A 204-nucleotide genomic window follows, 5' to 3' on the forward strand; every position below is an offset into this window, starting at 1 on the left:
GTCATCCCTGCACCAAGTGGCGAGCAAAATTGCTCTATGTGTCAATTCTGGCGTTAAACACCGGGCTGGTGCCCATTTCTGGCGTTTAATGCCAACTTCTTGCCCTTTCCTGGCGTTTAACGCCAGTCTGGTGCCCCTTTCTGGCGTTAAACGCCCAGAATGGTGCCAGACTGGGCGTTAAACGCCCAACTGCTAGGCTTACTG

This window comes from Arachis duranensis, chromosome 8 (assembly GCF_000817695.3).
Source record: "Arachis duranensis cultivar V14167 chromosome 8, aradu.V14167.gnm2.J7QH, whole genome shotgun sequence".
Taxonomy (NCBI): domain Eukaryota; kingdom Viridiplantae; phylum Streptophyta; class Magnoliopsida; order Fabales; family Fabaceae; genus Arachis; species Arachis duranensis.